Below are 18,832 nucleotides of genomic sequence, written 5' to 3'. Positions count from 1 at the left end.
TCCCCATTTGTGGACAAAATAAATTAACGGAAAATTGAAAATGTGTTGCAATATCCACACTGTCCTCTAGGGGGAGATAGTCACCATGAAATAGGAATTTAACTCATTACAATTAAAATCAAATTAAAATCCTGCACCAAAGAGAACATTTTGTCAATGTTGCTCTTTCCTGCTCTTGTCAGAGTCCAAAAAGACAAAAGTGTTTTTCTTGTAACAAAACCAAAATCCTGAGAATAGAAAAAAAAAAAGTTGTTACATTTCACTGAAAAGCAATAAATACAATATAACAGAAAGCAGCTTCCAGAGGGGCCCTGTGGCTTAGCTGGTCAAAGCGCCTGTCTAGTAAACAGGAGATCCTGGGTTCGAATCCCAGCGGGGCCTTAGCTGTTAAATTTTGTGTTTTCAATGGTGTTCCCCCCCCCCCATAGCGTGCTTCAATGATTGCATCACAAGGATTGGGATGAAAGAAAAAATAAAAATGAGCATTTCTGTAGCTGGTTGGGGGTTTGCTTGACAGTTTGTGGTCACCAAGGTAATCTCGTATGATGGGAGGGGTAGGTCTCTGGTCTTGCAAGCATGAGGTAGCCAGACATTTCAGCTAAATGATGGGTATTATTATTATTGTCATAAGAAGAATTAGTAAACTGCCGTTTAAGATCAAATAAGTAAGGCCCCTTTGCTGAGAGAAAGCACCCTAACCAGTGGGACTGTGACTAAGGGGATACAAGGGGAGGCCTGGGCTAGCCCTGCCAGACCTGGGTTCCCACCTCAGAGCTATATTTGTGAGCCAAATATAGCTACAGAAAATGGGTTAAGAACCTGGAAACCTTTATTCCATTAGCAAATAATCTCAATACGAATTTTTCAAATGCTTCATTATTCACTTATCAGTGATGAACACGGTGTGTGTTGACGTATTCCTAATAGGGGGACGTTAGTTCTGCCCTGTGGTTTCCCAACACTGATCCTGAAGAAAAGTGTCAATTGCTCCTGAATGTGAAAATGCATCAAGGAGGCCAAAGCTGGGATACTTATTTTACATTCCTTGGTTGGTTGGGTTTTGTCTTGTTTCATTTTGTGTTTATGAATATCTGAATTTTAAAAGCTATCAAGTGGGCTCAAATTTAAGACAATTTGCTCAATTTTGGTGAGTTTTTTTCTTTCATTTATTGCCACCTTCATCCACAATACAGAGTATTTATTTGTATATTTGGTCTTTGTGTAATCTGCTCAAATGGCAAGTATTTTGCATTTAAGCAGAACGTGGCTCATGCTAACTTTATTGCAGCCTCAGTTACTTAAGGAACAAAAGTTTCTCATTTAGGAATAAACTCAGGCTCTTTACAATTACATTCCCCCATCTGTTTACCTTTGGTTCTTTCATTCTCGCTTTGAAACAAGCAGCCAAGTGTCTTCTCAACCATCCTGTTAGCTGACTCTTAGCCTTTGGGTTCCAATGTCCCCATGATTTCCACTTTTTTCCCCCAAAACCCAATACTAAATCTAAAATTCTCATAAAAATGTGGGCAAAAAAAAAAAATGGCACTAAAATCTATCTTCAAGCTTTCCATAAGGGACTCCAAAAAATCTTTTTTGTTGCTGTTGTTTGTTTCACCTTGGGGAAAAAAATAAAATAGGTACTAGAAAGAATCAAGTTCATGTTACCATCAAACAAAGAGCAAATTAAAAGACCCCAGGAGCAAAGAGAGGCGGAGGTGAGGTTTTCCTCTCTCTTAGTCCCTGGTTACATTTTCAGGTGTGTGGCATTCATGTAGCTATTTCAGAATTTATGGGCGAGCAGGAGTTTTCCTAGAGATTTTTCGTGGTCCTCATGGTCATGTGTCAGGGTGCTATGGTGACCTGTCCCAGCAGACGCGATTCTCACTCACCACTAATTATTTAAATGTTTACTTGGCTACAAATTCAGCGATTTACAACTAAGGATTTATTTCACATACCTATGGAGTTCTGCTTTTTTTTTTTTTTTTTTAAGATTTATTTTAAATGGCCAGTGCTGGGCTAGGTAGGGCTGGGAAGGGGAATTACTTCTGGGTATCCCAAGCTCTTGGCCATCTTCTGATGCTTTCCTAGGCCATTGGCAGGGAGCTGGATGGGAAGTGAGGCAGCCCCAGAATAGGAGAAGTGCCCCAAATGTGGCACCAGCCTCTAAAATTCTATTGATACACAAAAGTGTGGGCCTATTCCAGACTTATCAACTCTCTGTTCTGGGCATGGCAGATTCCTGGTGCTTATCTGCTGTGTTCGTGTTTATGGGAGATTGTGTCTCAAGGTTGTCTACCTCAAAGGTTCTTGGTAAGGAGGATGCTCTTACGTCTTCATGAATTAGATGTGACGCTCACCAGCCTCGGAAAGCGTGTTTACCACCATGCCCACAACTACTTTCTCTATAACCTATCCTGGGCTAGCTTTATTTTTTTATACACCATAAAAAAGCAAAATTCCTTATCAGTGTTGTTACTCTTGTAAATTTTTATCAAATCTTTTGCTTTTGAAAATGTGTAATAATGAACTGACACAATGGAACACAGCCTAACCCTTCCCCTTCAAGCACCAGGTTCCCATATGGGCATCAGTTCATGTCTCAGCCACTCCACTTCCCATCCAGCTCCCTGCTTGTGGTCTAGGAAAGCAGTCGAGGATGGCCCAAAGCCTTGGGACCCTGCATCCACGTGGGAGACCCGGAAGAAGCTCGTGGCTCCTGGCTTCAGATTGGCTCAGCTCTGGTCATTGCAGCCACTTGGGGAATAAGCCAACAGAGAGATCTTTCTGTCTTTCCTTTTCTCTGTAATTCTGCTTTTCCAATACAAATAAGTAAATCTTTTTAAAAATGTAATGAACTCCAGATAATTAAAAAATAATTGTCACCATCACTGAGTTCTTTCTCTTCCCTGGGATGCTTACCTGCCTACGATCCACCACCACCTGGAGCACGTTGTCCACAACACAGCAACTTGGATGCAAAGCCTCATGCAGAGTCATACCAAGTACTTCTGGCTGTGACGCCACTCAAATGCCAAGACTGACCTGATGGGTCAGCACTTCCAGGCGGCCCTACAAAGTAAACCAGTGGATGGAATACCTCTCTCTCTGTCTCTCCTTCCATCTGGAACTTGATCTGCCTTTCCAATAAAAATAAATAAATCTTTGCAAAATAAAAACTAACAGTTGGAGGGTTGTCTGTGCACTTGCTGTTTCAGGTAACCTTGCATCACACTTACCCCTGCGGGTGAGTGGAAGAATGCTGAATCGGTGACAATTTACACAAAGTCTGTGAGAACAAAACCTTGCAGAAATCCTCAAGGGGTAATTCATTTTAAGAAGAGATGAAATTGAAAATGAGGGTCAAGTTGTAAGCAAGAGATGGATCTTGATGCTGATACTATTCAAGATCCACGGGTAACGACTGAGCAGTATCCGGAACCTCGCAGAAGGCTTTACCTACACAGCTCTGACCCCAAAGTGGGAATGGAGAGAACTTGCTGCTCCCATGGAGCCAAAACCTCTATGTCCAGGTCAGCTCTAGGTGCAAACAAAACTCCGAAATCGCAAACAAGTGGCTTCAAGATCCGGACACGTTTCCCTGAGAACCATAACAGGAGGTGAAACACGATGGGGTCCAGGAGACAGGGCAGTCAGCACGACAGCTGCCGGAGGTGGAAGTGGCCCTGCTGAGACGCAGGCTGGAGATGTTCAAGGCATTTTGTTGACATCCTCGAGGGCCAAAGAACGATCACCTCCATTGTTGGGAGAGTGTTTGAGACAGCCAGCCAGCACTTCAGTGGAAACAGCTGCAATTCCTGCTCCAAGACCTTCTCCACCAGGGACCTCCTTAGCGGCTGCGCATCAACAGCTGGCGTGACAACTCCTTCTGCCCTGTTTGTCAAAACACCCCAGGGTGGGTCACGTTTCCACTTAGCTGTTTGTCTCAACAGTTTTATTCTTCTTCTTTAAAAAAAAAGTATTTATTTATTTTTATTGGAAAGGCAGATATAGAGAGAGGAGGAGTGAGAAAGGGAGGAAGATCTTCTGCCCAATGGTTCCTCCCCAAGCAGCTGCAACGGCTGGAGCAGAGCCAATATGAAGCCAGGAGCCAGGAGCTCTTCTGGGTGCAGGGTCTCAAAGCTTTGGGCCTTCCTCGACTGCTTTCCCAGGCAACAAGCAGGGAGCTGGATGGGAAGCGGGGCCTCAGGGATTGGAATCAGTGCCCATATGGGATCATGGCGCATGCAAGGTGAGGACTTTAACCACTATGCTATCATGCCGGGCCCAACCTTCTCTTTTTGAGAGGGGCCAGGTGGTAGCCCTGCTAAACAGGAAGAAGGTCTGGAACTGGAGGTTGCATTAATGGAGAAGATCAACACACCCCTTGGCAATAGCAAGCAACTACTGACATACTTCATACTTTCTCTCTGATCTCAGTCATGAAGACTGTCAGAGGGTGGCTTCAGCTGCAAGGGAAGCATTCCCCACCCAAGGGAGCATCCCCCTCCCAAGGGAGCATCCCTCACCCAAGGGAGCATCCCCCACCCAAGGGAGCATCCCTCACCCAAGGGAGCATTCAGAGGATGATATTTGGGTTTCAGAGTACAGTGTTTGGGTGTGCTGCTTGAAAATCTCCCCATTTTAGGTAAGAATCAGAGCCTAGGGTAAGAGGCAACAGGCCCTGGCGGGCCAGGGCCGACGCTGTCTGGGCACCGAGTGAGCCCCACCACAGACTCTGGGTGGTCTCAAGGCTTCCTTGATGGCCTCCTTCTGTGTAGCCTGCTGCCCATCGCACAGCACAGACCAAATGCTTGGCCACATGCCTGCCTGGCGTCCACCCCAGAGGTCCTTCCCAAGGGGGCTATTGTGTCCATCACCAGCAAGAGGAAGCCACCCAGACTTGCTGACAGTGTCCACTCCCTCCACACCTGCCTGGCAGCCTCGTGAGAGCTCTCTAGGTTGCATTGATTGAAGAAGAAGATCTCAAGCATGGTTTCCTTTTCTACTGTGTCTATGATGCTTAAATTAAGGACATGAAAGCAGTGGATTAATTGACCTGCAAAACGCTGGGCATGTACCGCTCCCTGATGGGATCTGGAGGCACAGGAGGTAGTGTCTAAGGAGGCATCTGAGCTGAATATTCAAATCGGGGCAAAAGTTTGGGGAGAGGCTTGGGGAGGGGGGGTGTCTCCCATTTCTGTGCCCTTTTTGGACATGTTAGAACTGTCTTGGCATCAGGTGCAGAGTGGGAGTGACTATGCCTACCATGGTAATGTTATTGCAATAACATCATTGTTACCACCCTGAAGCCATATTGGACATTTCTTGCCTACAGTTCCCATTAGTCATCTGTCAGTTCTACCTCCATAAAGCAGTTTCATACTGGTATAGAATGGATCTTTTTTATGGATCTTCTGGGAATTATTGTGCCATAAAAGAGTGTGTGATTTAATTCAAATACATCTTCCATGATGGCCTTCCACACACATTACTCTGAACTTTCATATTAAGATGTATATGCATAATAATTCTTCTCATCTTTCTGGACACAGCGTTTCACTGTGCCATCATGTCATGATTTACAGAATTAGATAATCCTGCTTTATGTAATTATATAACAATGCCTAAATGGCTGCGGGCTTTCCCATCTTACAAACACAAATAATATCACAGAGAAATAAAGCTTGAACACAATACAGTTTCTCACCCATGTAAATACATGTTGCACATCGGAGGAAACGCTGTCTTGAAACCCGCGTGCATTTGAAGTGCTATGGACTCAATGCATGTTTGCGTATATCTGAACAGGATCTTGGATGCGCTCCACTCTGTATTTCACTCCCTCCTACAACTGTGAAACAAAACCAAGGAACCCCTGGAGCCTGCAGGAAACCAACTAAAACCAGGGTTTCTGATGCTGCCGCAAGCTTTGCCTTCTGTAAGATTAGCAGCCTGGAGCCAAGGTGGGCGACGCTGTGTTGAGACGGGAGATCTGATGAGGGAACTGGGGTGGCTCATGACGCTTGGGGGTTAGGGGATAACTCACCAGACACACGAATTAACCCAAGGAAATCGGGTTAGTGCCAGAAGCTCGCAGTGTCGCAGACAATACAGACGTTTCTATCTTTCAAAAGCTCTGCCCAATTCTCAACTTGGTGAGAACTTTTCCAAGACGAGGAGTTGGGAAGGTTAGAGAGAACCTTAGGCTTAGCTGATCCTTGGGCAAGTTCTCAAGGTCAGTTCTCAACAGAGGCATTGAATTTGATGATAATGAATTTCTTCCAGATTTATCTGAGGTCAGGAAATTCTAGCAATTCCCCCTCACTCTGAGAATTCATAAGCAAATATGATTTATCTGTGGCCTTGACTGCAGGTCTAAGACGGAAGTCCATCAGCTCTCACTGGACGGAATGTGAACCCAGAAGAGAACGTCTTGACCCGACGTTATGAGCTGTTATGAGCGACGTGAAGACAGAGCGCCTTTTGTGTGTTACTGAAAATGAACAGCCAAGTAGGCATGGGTGGAGCGCACAGGGCCTAATCGGAATCTATTTTACCCCATAAATGATATAAAATTCTGTGGGCTGTGATGGCCGAGTGGTTAAGGCGTTGGACTCGAAATCCAATGGGGTCTCCCCGCGCAGGTTCAAATCCTGCTCACAGCGGCTCCCTCTCAATTCTAGGCTTTGGCTTTTCATCACCTGATGCCGTATGGGTCAGGAGCCTACCCTCAGAGTGAGGCGGGATACTGAATCAGTGTTGCTTTTACTGTATTCAGTGTTGCTTTTACTGTATGAAATACAGCCCCCTGCAGACAATAAACTGTAGGTGATCTGCCAACCGTTTTGGTTTCGAAACCGAGAAACGGGGCGATCTGTAGTGACTCCAAAGTGGCCTAGGTCATCTGTCTTCAGCTTGTGAGCGCCAGAAAACCTACACGGAAAAGAAGGGGGTAGTGGAGGCCGAGCTGCGCTGGCACCCAGACCCACGCCTTTCTACTTCCTGGAGTTTTTTCCATTTGCGTGACTAATGACACAGCCGGTGCATCTAAGGACGGCTGGTATCTTTCAACTCTGGGTCGTATTCAGTCAGAGCATTTACGTTGCCATGTGAGTTTAGTTCTTAAAACGTTTACCCTCGTTAAAATCCTGTTGCCTCGTTTGGAGGGAGCCGGGTGATTCTGTGTCTTTCCCGCGGCGTGGAGTTTGAAATCCGACCCCGACAGAGAGTGAAGGCTCTTTGGTGATCCAGGTAGAAAGTGACGAATCCCAAAGAATGTTCTTGATTTTACTTGCATCATATCCAAAGTTAAAAGTGTGTGGACCACCCATTCCTGACGCGCGCTCCTCGACCGCATCGGATGAAGGCATCCACCGGGAGTTGTAGGAACGACGGGGAGGCGCGGGAGGACAGACCGGCACGTTCCCCAGGGAGCGCACACACCGGGGCAGCCTGAGGGACTCGGGGAGGGAGGCACGGGGACGGAAGGTCTCCAGGGCAAACCCCAAAGCCGCCTGGTCCGTGACGCCAGCATCTGCAGGCTGACCCGACCTGAGGCTGCCAGCACACTCCAATTACCCCAATTAAGAACCAGCAGCGGTGGGTACCTCCGCAGGTGGGGCCAGTGGCGCAATGGATAACGCGTCTGACTACGGATCAGAAGATTCTAGGTTCGACTCCTGGCTGGCTCGTGACCATCTCTGTTTTTACTCTTGTGACTTGTTTTTATTCTTCATACTTTCTCAAAGTCCCACCTATCCAGGAGTCACCCTTAACGTCTGAATGGGTGCGTCTCTTAAATTTTCACCCTGTTGGACCTGGTCCGGTAGCCTAGTGGCCAAAGTTCTTGCTTTGCATGCGCCGGTTTGCTGGGCACCGATGTGCGTCCTGGCTGCTCCACTTCCCATCCAGCTCCCTGCTTGTGGCCTGGGAAAGCAGTTAGAGGATAGCGCAAAGCCTCGGGATCCTGAACCCACGTGGGAGACCCAGAAGAAACTCCTGGCTTCAAATCAATGATGTGAGTCATAAAAATAGTGGAAATGACAGCAAGCCAAAAGAATTTTGAAAAGTTTCAGTCGCACAACCTAATGGATGGAAAGATATAAATGACCAATGTTTGCCATTGAGAGTGGACTTGTTACACATTATGAAAGAATATTGATAATCGCCTTATTGACATGTATTTAACAGCTTCGGTAAAACAGGAAAAAATTATTTGAAATCTTTAGCCTACCAACGCCCACTTAAAAAGCAATGGATAACTAAAATATTTGCAGCTACTAAAGGAACGGAGTCTCTGGCAGAAGTAAGATAAAATAAAGCATTTCTATCTAGACACAAGTGGCTTTATTGGCAAACTGGAAAATATTTAAGTTACATATAATATCAATTCCACACAAACTATTTCAGAACATGGAAGGGGAGGGAACCTTTGTCAACTCACTCTCTGAGGCCGGCACTACCCTGATACGAAAACACAGCAAAGCTACAGCAAGAAAAGAAAATTATGAGCCACACTCCCTTACTGACATAGAAATATAAACCACTGAGAAGATCCTTGTGAAATATTTCTAATAATTCCTCCTGGCCAAGTGGAGTTCATCAAAATGCAAAGCAGATTCACTATTCACAACCCAATGAATGTAATTCAAAGTAGATGAGAAAATCCTATGATCAGTTCAGTAGATGAAGAAAAAGAATTTGAAGCTATTCAACATCCATTTATGACAAATTAGGAATATCAAGTGAAATAAAGGACTTCCTCCACTTGATGAAATCAGCACGAGGCCACTGTCCTACTGCATGTCACAGATGGGAGGGTTTCCCAAGACAGACTATCTGGCCAGAGTGTCTGCTCTTCCCATGACTCCCACTTGATGTAAAAACACTAAAAATAATCAAATCAAAGGGCCACAGACAGTACGATTATCTATATATAAAATCCAAAAGCATATAAAATAAAAGTACAACAATCTGAAAGTAATTAGGCAAGTAATCCAAAGGTAAAACACAAGGTAGGATAAAAAGAATTTGGTAAAAATGTAGAGTAAAAGTGAAGCAAATAAAAATTTTATTTCTAGGCATTAAAATCAGCAATTGTAAAATTTTAAGATGGCAACATTCACAGTGATGCCAAATAAATTTGATATTTTTGTATTAATCTAATAATATTTGTAGTACATGTAAGCATAGTATAAAATACTTGTAGTACTTTGGTATTAATCTAACAAAAATACTTGTAGTACTTTGGTATTAATCTAACAAAAATACTTGTAGAACATGTGTTCCAAATACTAAACACATTCAGGAATAAGGAATATCTAAGGGTCTAGCACAGTAGCCTAGTGGCTAAAGCACCCACCTTCATGTGCTGGGATCCCATATGGGCTCCAGTTTGTGCTCCTGGGCTCTGATTCCCATCCAGCTCCCTGCTTCTGTCCTGGGAAAGCAGTCAAGGACAACCCAAAACCTTGAGACCTGCACCCACATGGGAGACCCGAAAAAAGCTCCTGGCTCCTGGTTTCAGTCCGGCTCAGCTCTAGGTGTTGTGCCACTTGGGGAGTGAATCAGCAGACAGAAGACCTTTCTCTCTGTCTCTCCTCCTCTCTGTATATCTGACTTTCAAATAAAAATAACTCTTTTTTAAAAAATATCTAAATATAGAAACATATACTATATTCATGGACTTGTCAGCTTAATATTTATAAAATGTCAGTTCTTTCCACCATCTCCCTGTGTAAATTCAATTTGCAATCCAAATAAAAATTTAAGCAGGATTTAACTGAAAATAAGCAAATTTATTTTTTAAAAAATTACAAGGAAAATCAAAGAAGCCAAAAATCTACTTATTTTTTTTTCTAAAGAAAAAAAATTTCGCTCACTCATAATATGCGATGTCCTAACTTAACAAATACATGGTGTGGTCTTACACAGCTGGTTCAGGGTCACAAGCCTGGAAACCACTACCACGCCCCCTCAGCTGTGTAATCCTCCCTGCCCACCTGTGACACGCATCACCTGGAGCAGGAGGGGTAGTTAGCTGTGCTGAATAACCCACTCCCTTCTCACAGAGACCCAAAATGGGAAGGGGCTCTCTCTCGGCACCTGCTTCCATCACTCCGACTCTGCCCTCCCCAGCACCTGCTTGCTCTCTGGCTTCCTACTGGCCGGCTCCAAGGTCAGGTATGGCCCCAGCATGGCCCCTGTGTGTCTGTATTCCTCACCCTCTGTTCACTGCCTGTGTGAGTCTGTGAAGATGCAAATACTAAGATGTTTTGTGTTTCGGGCCCCGAGGCATGGCCTAGCGGCTAAAGTTCTTGAATACACCAGGATCCCATATGGGCGCTGGTTCTATCGGTTCTATCCCAGCAGCTCCACTTCCCATCCAGCTCCCTGCTTGTGGCCTGGGAAAGCAGTCAAGGACGGCCCAAAGCTTTGGGACCCTGCACCTACATGGGAGACCTGGAAGAAGTTCCTGGCTCCTGGCTTGGGATCAGCTCAGCTCCGGCCACTGCGCTCACTTGGGGAGTGAATCATCAGACAGAAGATCTTCCTCTCTGTCTCTCCTCCTCTCTGTATATCTGACTTTCCAATAAATAAATAAATCTTTTAAATGTTTTGTGTTTCTATTTTGAAGAATTCTGAGAAAGGGGGGCCTAGCAGTGATGGAATATGGACAGAGAGGCCAGGGAAAGGTAAATGTTTGCAGCTCTCTAAGTGTGTCCAGGTTGTTCGCTGGGTGTCTCTTAGGATAATGTATACTGCCAGGGAAACTGGGACATAACATCTATTGTTCACATCACCACACTCGGTTAATAAGACTCCTTAATACATCCTAGGCTTGTCTGGCATGATTTCTCTCGCACCACACACACTACAACAAAATAAGATCGTGTAATATAACTAAAATAAAAACAGAAAAGAAGAAAGAAACAGATCATATAATAACAAAAAATAGTATAGACACGTAGGTATCAATACAAGAGGAGACTCCAGTAACATCTTCCTTCTGGCCAATTTTTAAAATTTATTTTTGTTGGAAATGCAGATTTACAGAAAGATCTTCCATTCACTGGTTCACTCCCCAAATGGTGGCAATGGCCATAACTGAGCTGATCTGCAGCCAGGAGCCTGGTGTACGTTGCAGAGCCCAAAGGAATCAAGCCGTCCTCTACTGCTTTCCCCGGCCTGCAAACAGGGAGCTGGATGGTAACTGGAACAGCCAGGACGTGAACCGGCACTTGGAGGTGAAGGTCAGCCCGCTGAGCCAACCCAAAATTTGGGGTGGCGTGCCAGTTGCGTTTTGATGGCAGCAAAAGCACATTTGCAATTCAATGGAGAAAGCTTTTCTTTTCTTAAATAAATGACACTGGAGCAACAAATATTCACAGGACAAAACCAAAAGACAGATTTCAACCCATGCCTCGTGCTTCTTACTAAAATTATCTCAAAACAGATCATTGATGTAAATATGAAATGCAAAGCAAGTTGAGGAAACTGCAGAATTCTTTGTAACCGTTGAATTAACACAATCCTCTCCACCCCAAATGGATAAATTGGGCCCTATCTCCACGAAAAACTTCCACACAGAAGTCATTTAGGGAATGAAAAGACGACTTGTGCAATAGGAAAAAATATTTGCAAAATACATACCTGATCATAAGTAGCGTGTCCAGAATATATAAAAACGAACGCTTAAAACACAGAAATAAATAAATAAATGCATGCTAATCGGCATATATTTGAACTTGACCAAACACTATATTGAGGCAAATGCAAAACCCCGAGTTACTAATCCAAATTTGCTAGAATGGATAGAAGACGTTAAAGACAGTTGCCAAACACCAAGAATTGATGAAGAGGCCAGGGAACTCGAACCTTCATGTCCGGCTTCTCATGAAACTTGTAACCCAAGAGGGACCTGAGAGATCCCGAAAACAGCACGGCCCTGAGGTCCGGAGCGGCCTCCGGCTGGGTGGGTCTTTACCTCTGGAAACCTGCGCTACGAGGGGCACCCCAGCTCGAGGCAGTCCACGGGGAAGAGGGCACCCCGGCTGGAGACAGTCCACGGGAAAGAGGGGCACCCCGGCTGGAGCCAGTCCACGGGAAGAGGGGCACCCCGGCTGGAGACAGTCCACGGGGAAGAGGGGCACCCCGGCTGGAGGCAGTCCACGCTCGTAGACGCCTCGCAGACTCGGCTGGACCGACGCAGCTAAGCAGGCTGTGGTTCGGGCGCTCTGCGCGCGGCGTGCGGCAGGAGAATCCCGAAGGAGCAGCCCGGGTGCGGGCCTCGGGGAGAGGGAGCGGGTTCCGGCCTCGGGGAGAGGGAGCGGGTTCCGGCCTCGGGGAGCGGGTGCGGCCGCGGGGGGCCGAGCCGGTGGGGGCCTGTGGCGGCTTCCTTGGGCGCGAGCTGAATTGCCAGCAAGATTGAAGCCTCTTGAGTTGCCCCGCGCCCCTCTAGCCCCCACAAGCCGTTTCCTGCAGCCTAAAATCAGGTTTATTTAAGCATTTTATCTGTACCACCTGTGCAATCGCCGGAGAGAGGAGTTCACAGGAAAGGCCGGAAGGTGAGGGGAATACAAGTGGTAAACCGGTTTCAAACAAAATTTCTGGCCTTTGAACAAGGGATTATATATCGCCTCAGATAAAACAGCCCTTGCAGATCTACCGGGAGTGGGGCTCGAACCCACGCGGACACATGTCCATTGGATCTTAAGTCCAACGCCTTAACCACTCGGCCATCCCGGTACCCAATGTTACCTAACTATCTTAACCTTTATTTACTTCAACATTTCGGTTTTTTTTGGTGCTTAGGAACAGCTCTAAAATCTGCAACTATCCAGTAGATTGAGAACAGTACACAAAGCGCACGACAGAGCCTTGTAGTGCTGCGTGAGAAGAAAGCAATGAGAAAATTAACCTTCAAGTACTCCTTAGTGACTAATTCATGTCTCCTACGTAACACCGAGTGTTAGGAAAGGGTAAATTGTGCTTGATCTCATAGACCTGTGTTAAATGGCAAGAAAATACACAGCACACAGGTTCGCAGACCTGACTCACTGCCCCACCGGGAAGCCTGGGGAGAGACGCCCAAGGTGGTAAGGCAGGGCACTCACAGGTGTGGACAGGCAGCCTGCAGGGTCTACCTTCATGTCTCGCCAGAGAACTGCTGCAGCCGAGCCCGAATATCCGCCATCCTGATGCAGGCACAAGGCCAGAATCGCAGGGCTGTTAAAACCCAGATGGGTCTCAGCAGAGAGAGTTTGGGACGTCCTGGTGCACATATGTGAAGTGTGAGTCTGTGAAGCGGACCCTTAACACGTGTTTGAACCAGCAAGTCTAGCAGGCGAGGCGAAGCATGCTCGCTATGCTGGACCGAGCCTGGTAGGACACACCCAGACAGGCCAGTGATGGGAGGGCGGCCTAAGAACACACTAACAGCAGGCCTCACACTGCGGTTAGGGCATGCAAAGTCCGAATATGCCTGAAGTCCAAAAAGGCAGGGAAAGTGTGGGAGATCTTCCGTTTGCCGGTTCACCCACCCAATGCCCACAAAGGCCTCGGCTGGTGCGAGGAAGAAGCCAGGAGTCAGAAGCCTCATCCTCCACGTGGGTGGCAGGGGCCCACACAGCAGAGCCACCAGCTGCTGCTTCCAGAGTGTGTGGTAGCGGGGAACGGCCATCAGCTGAGCCAGAACTTGAACCGAGCCACTCCATGAGGGGTGCCGATGTCCAAAGTGGCATTTTTGCCACTAGGCCAAATGCCCAGCTTTCAAAGAATGACATAAAATCCAGAAATAGGATTTGAAATAGACTTACCTTATAACTATCTTAAAACATTCAGAGAGAGCCACAACATGAGTAGATAAATTAATAACCCACAAGTTTTTAGTTACCGGGAGAGAGAACTTCAGTGTGAGAGGGAGGGCAGTGTCAGCTGGCACCAAGGCCTTGACAAGGTCCAAGGATAATGTCCTCCAGAGAAGCAGCACGTGCTGGGCATTCTCAGAGCTGGCTGGTGCACAAGTACGTCTCCCTCGCAGCCCACGGCTGTCTCTGACTTTATAGCTGTTCTGTGCCAGCAAACGCATGGCCAGAGAGACTGCTGAGAAAAATCCAGGCCTGTCGGTGCTGGGACAACAGCTGAACTGGGAGCATTGAATTACGAGTTTATATCCCAGGAACACGTCTCCTGGTCGAAATTTTAAGCACCTGACATTAACAGAAATTTACAAACTAAAACAGGTGAGATGTTTAGGGAACGAAACACTGGATCGCCAATCACAGCGCAGATCTCAGAGCCTGCAGGTGCAAGCACTCTGAAACCCCGCCCATCACTGCTCACTCAGGTGAAGCTGGGGAAGCTGGTGCCTCCAGGTCTCTGCTCGCAGGTGGATGGAAGCCACCCCCCGCCCCAACACACACACCTCCACCACCACCACACCACACAGGTGCATGTTATATCACGCACGGCTGCGAATCCCAGCAGTGTGTTGGTCTCCTGAAATCATTAAATCCTGCTGCCATTATGGGCAGTAGACACATGGCACTTGAAGGGTTTATGAAAAATAAATGGAATCAAAGATCATTGAGGGTGGGAAAAGATGAGATTCATGGGTTTCTTTCCAGAACACACGTTTCCGTGCAGAAGACCCCTCCCATGTAGATAGCGTGGTAAATGGGCAATATTGGACATTCTGCACCTGTAAGAGTAGACAAACGTGTGTAACAACACGTATAAACCTTAAATTGTTTAAGAGGATATTTGATGCAGCAAACTTTTCCCTGCTATGAACAGCAAATCACTTGGCTCTCTGACTATCGCAATCCTGCTGGGTCCCCTACTTTCTCATTTTTTTTGTTCCTCTGCCTTTCAATATCCCTGATGGCTTCAGCACCCAGAAAAACAGTCACCCCACATGTAGCAACAGAGGTGAAGATCAGATCGTGGGCGAGCAGAGAAATGAGCGCTGGGATAACACCTCCCTTGACTGGATATTTCCGTGCAACCTGCCTGGCGCTTGTGGAGCGTCTGCGCTCAGAAGCGTCTATCCGCCTGGCTCTGAGTAACTGGGTTTCCAAGCCATTGATTCTAAGCGTTGGTAACCGGTAGAGGAATAGGTGAAAAGTCGGTCGGAAATGAAAGACCGAATATAAAGTTCCCTTTACCTAACAGAGACTAGGAAGGGAAGCAAGCCCATAAGTTTCCGTAGTGTAGTGGTTATCACGTTCGCCTAACACGCGAAAGGTCCCCGGTTCGAAACCGGGCGGAAACAAAGGTTGTTTTTGCAAGAAGATTCTCTGAATTCCAAGAATATCTTTTATCGAGCGCAGGAGACTCCAGGACTACCTGCAGCCCCGGAGGTCGGCAACCAAGAAGGAAGGGCTACCAGTCCCTGAAATGGGGAGCTCAGGACGACTCCGAGACAGAGAGCATCAGGGGCTCAGGTTTAGATGTGCGGATCAATACACAAAGCCCAAGCTGAGCGCTGAGGCACTGGAAGGACAGATGAGGATTTTTCAAAAAGTTCAGGGAAAACTGCAACTGATGTTTATTTTAGAGCAAAAAGTAATATCAAATGCATGCTTCTTTTGTTTGTTTGATTTTTTTTAGCATAAATCTTCTGTCAACTTTTTGAAATGCCAGGAATCTAATGGGGCAGTGTAGGCGGCAGATAGAGGTGTGAGCGGTGGCCAGCTAAGGTGTTATGGGCGCTGTGAAAAGAAAGGAAATTGAGGGGAGCACACGCAGAGGGACACTCCGAGGACAGGCCGTGTGGGTGTCAGAAGGGGTCAAAGACAGTGCATCTTGGAGGTCGGTAAGAAAACATCTGGGCTGGAGCTCTCGAAGTAGTTAACGCACGGGCTGTCAAGTGATCTGTCAGAAACCCAGTGAGCCAGTGTTGGATCAAAATCTCTCCCCAGAGGAGAGTTTACACAGGGAGTTCACATGGATGCTTCACATGGATCTGGAGAAGCCAAGACCCTCAGCAGGTACACACGTGCAGTAGGTTCAAAGAGAAGATGACATGTAGAGATGAACTAACTCCAGTTGCTGGAACATGGATGGTTGAACTTCTGTGCTTGACGAGGATCAGGAAAATGTGCATCTTCTACTGATACAGATAGCTAAGAGACCCTTCCAACTGGAGTAGAAAAAACCTTATACCCCAAACTCTTCTTGGATAACTCCAATTTGATGAAGCGTCCAGGTATTGGTGCTGGAGGCAGCTCATACCGGGTGGACTGGATGGCAGATGGGCTGACTCACAGGTCTGGCTACAATTGGCCCATCTCTGCACATCCCTTACTTTGCAGCATGCTAAATCCATGAGAACAAAAGCAAGTAAGGGAAGGGAGAAAGGGGAGAGAGAGGAGAGACTGACAAGCGATTTCAACAACGTTGCAGGGTACAAGAGCAACATACAAAAAAATCATTTTGCTGTGTAGCAACAGTGACATGTGGGATTTGAAGTTAGAAATAGCTCTGGCTGTGTGACCATCTGGGGAGTGAACGAGCAGGGGAAAGACCCGTCTCTTTTTCTTTCTTTAAAATCTACCTTTCAAATAAATGTTTTAAGTGTTCTGAAAAATAAAGTGTATTGGGATAAACCACCTAGAAAAAGCAAGCAGGAAAAGCAAAGGGTTCAGCCCAGAATCTTCTCTGTCGCGTTTGTCAATATCCTCCTCGTGGAAGTCACAGCTCAGCTGTGAGCTGGGGTAACCAAGACAGGACAGGGTCCTACAGAAAAAGGGAGAGGAAGGGCCATTCGTACCCTAATGACATCAGAGTGTAGCGAGGTATTTTTGACTTGATACAGAGAAGTCAAAATGAAGTTGTTCATTGGGAGTTTTACCCTGCCTCCACCAGGGCCTTCACTCCGGCCCTGGACCCCAGCCCTTCTCTGCCTTGCATCCCAGTGACGGCAAGTTCACCTGTGTGAGCGGGAAGTGCAGGGGAAAAGTCGCAGTTTCATTATATATTACTAGGATTTTAAAAACAATACTTCAGCATTTCACTTTTCAGATCAAAGGAAAACTTTGGTCATTAGAAGCAAACTACCGACTCAGCGTGTCCGTTGGTCACCTCTGGGATGTGCGCCCGTTTGCTGCTGACCAATCAGCGGCAGCGCCGACGGGGATCAGCCAATCAAGAGGCCCAACGAGCCACAATCCTCAGAGAGCACACCGACGCGGCGGCCTGCACAGCAGCCGGAGCCTCGCGAGCCACCACGCCGCTCAGCCCTCTTCAGGTGCCGGCCGCTGAGCTCGGGGCTAAGCCCAAAGTCCCACCATCGGTCAGGGCCGAGTGGTTGAGATTCGCACTCAGCTCTCCCCTCGCTCTCCAACCGGCGAGATCGTCGGCGCTTCATCTGTCAAACCTAAAGTAGCTGAACTTGATTTTTGCGGCAGGGTTTACTTTTTTTTTTTCGTATCTGCAGTTCTGTGGGGCCTTTACCATCACGTTTTGCGCTGTAAATGGTGACCTGGGTTGATCTGAGTTCCTTTCAAGCAAAATGCGAACAGGTGAAAACACAGAGACAGCTCTCTCTCTCTCTCTCTCTCTCTCTCTCTCTCTCTCCCTCTCTCCACAAACGCGAGGTGACTTCAAAAACTTCGTAGGGAAAGTGAAATTAAAATAACTACTTTTGGTGCAAAACAAAAATGTTCCTTTTTTTCACATCCATGCATCGCCTTTCCTTAATATGCCTTAGGAAAGCAACTGTACCTACACAGCCTCCTGCTTTAAATTCCACTGTCCACGAACTTTGTGAAGGATTCGCTTTTACCCAAAATCTACTGAGTCCCGGGAGAGCAAAGGGAGCAAGTTCTGCCCTCGTGAAGGGAATCTCGGAGGGAAGCCGAGCTCATCGGAAAGAGAAGAAACACGAGCCGGGAGTGTGTTCTGTCCAACGCTATTTTAAGAAGAAGCACCCAGCTAATCTTGCAACGGGCTCCCACAGGGCTCAGAGGCCTCCTGCACCTCCTGTCCGAGCTGGGTTCCTGCAATCCGGCAAGTTGCAAATCACTTCCCCTGTATGGTTTTCTTTTTGCTTTTTCTTCCCCCTACCCACTTTTCGGAGTAGGAATGGTGGGTAAATAGCCGCTGCCTGGCGTCGATGAGGTTCTCGTGTAATTCCAGTTTTATGGCCAACAGGCCACGCGCGGGAGAGGCTGCAATATCAATTTTCACTAAAAGGGAAGGTTACTCCTTTTGGCCCGTACGGGGATCGAACCCGCGACCTTGGCGTTATTAGCACCACGCTCTAACCAACTGAGCTAACCGGCCAGCTGACGGAGGTGGTTTTAGAATTTCAGGAAAGCAAAACCTTTTTTGTGAATTTTTGTTTTCTCCTGGCTTAAAGAAAAAGGAAAATTTGTTGTGGAGAGAAATTGATCTTATTTTCGTTCTCCTCCATCGCTCGGGAAATAAAAGGACCGACGCGACCTTCGGCGCTCCGGAGGGCGGGAGCTGCTGCGGGGCTTCGGGAGAACCACCCTCGCACGGGCGGACCGCTTTCCACCGGCTAGGTTCGGACCCGGGAAGGGGAGGGAAGGGACCGAAGGCGGACTGACACCGGACCGCGATCCCGAAGCTACGGCCAGCAGCTGCTTTCCCTCGCAGGAACAAGGCCAGTGGCGGATCTGCACCAGTCCCCTCCACCACCACCACACACACACTCCCTGAACACTTCTCGCCCACAACTCCCACCCCAGGATTCTGAAAATATGCAAATGGTGCCCACCTGGGTGCAGGTCTGGGTGAGGTGTGAGTGAGTGTGGATGGATGAGTGTGGATGGATGCTGTCATGGTGAAGTCTGGCTGAGCT

At 47.1% G+C, this 18,832-nt stretch overlaps 6 non-coding genes across 6 annotated transcripts; 4 read left to right on the top strand and 2 right to left on the bottom strand.

Annotated features, from left to right (window-relative positions):
* Positions 1 to 307: 307 nt before the first annotated feature.
* Positions 308 to 381, top strand: TRNAT-AGU. Its single transcript has one exon. It is a non-coding gene; the product is annotated as a tRNA-Thr (tRNA).
* Positions 382 to 6,586: 6,205 nt separating this feature from the next.
* Positions 6,587 to 6,668, top strand: TRNAS-CGA. Its single transcript has one exon. It is a non-coding gene; the product is annotated as a tRNA-Ser (tRNA).
* A 953-nt stretch (positions 6,669 to 7,621) lies between these two features.
* On the top strand, positions 7,622 to 7,694 carry TRNAR-ACG. The gene has a single exon. It is a non-coding gene; the product is annotated as a tRNA-Arg (tRNA).
* Positions 7,695 to 12,667: 4,973 nt separating this feature from the next.
* On the bottom strand, positions 12,668 to 12,750 carry TRNAL-UAA. The gene has a single exon. It is a non-coding gene; the product is annotated as a tRNA-Leu (tRNA).
* Positions 12,751 to 15,204: 2,454 nt separating this feature from the next.
* Positions 15,205 to 15,277, top strand: TRNAV-AAC. The gene has a single exon. It is a non-coding gene; the product is annotated as a tRNA-Val (tRNA).
* Positions 15,278 to 18,217: 2,940 nt separating this feature from the next.
* On the bottom strand, positions 18,218 to 18,291 carry TRNAI-AAU. Its single transcript has one exon. It is a non-coding gene; the product is annotated as a tRNA-Ile (tRNA).
* Between the last annotated feature and the right edge of the window lie 541 nt (positions 18,292 to 18,832).

This window comes from Ochotona curzoniae, unplaced genomic scaffold (assembly GCF_017591425.1).
Source record: "Ochotona curzoniae isolate NIBS_2020 unplaced genomic scaffold, NIBS_Ocur_1.0 contig_4064, whole genome shotgun sequence".
NCBI classification, from domain to species: Eukaryota; Metazoa; Chordata; class Mammalia; order Lagomorpha; family Ochotonidae; genus Ochotona; species Ochotona curzoniae.
Note: the sequence above shows the minus strand (reverse complement) of the source record. Positions and strands in the feature narration are given on the sequence as shown.